Source organism: Cicer arietinum, chromosome 3 (genome assembly GCF_000331145.2).
Source record: "Cicer arietinum cultivar CDC Frontier isolate Library 1 chromosome 3, Cicar.CDCFrontier_v2.0, whole genome shotgun sequence".
Taxonomy (NCBI): Eukaryota; Viridiplantae; Streptophyta; class Magnoliopsida; order Fabales; family Fabaceae; genus Cicer; species Cicer arietinum.
The window spans coordinates 24518444-24518973 of NC_021162.2; positions in this window are offsets into that span (position 1 = coordinate 24518444).

Sequence of the window (530 nt, forward strand, 5' to 3'; positions counted from 1 at the left end):
GATAGGCGGTACAATTATGATTTACGGCCCTTCGAGGAGGGTTTTGGTTTGGAATTCCGAGTCCATGCATTTTGGCATATACGCATTGCATTAGGGTGCTTGGCACACGAGTCGTGTTTGAATCAAGTTTATGATTGAGTGGTTTGAATAGGAATTGTCGTGGTAATTGTGTTGGAATTGCTAAGTGTTATGTATTGATTATCGTGTGTAAGTGTGATGGATTGTAAAACTATTTCGAAACCCAATTTGTCGTGGTGATTGTGTGGAAATTGCTAAGTGTGATTGTTCGGATTTGTGTGTAAGTGTTGATTGGTTTTGAAACCCTTTAAAAAGCTGATTTTTGCTGAATTTTGCTGTTTTTCTGTTGCTGTCTGATGTGTATTCGAATACAGAAAGTTGTATTCGAATGCAGACATGTTTTTTTTGCCACTGACTTACTATGTAGTCGAATATAGACTGCTGTATTTGAATACATTTTGCTACTGACTTGCTGTGTAGTCGAATACAGACTGTTGTATTCGAATACAGAC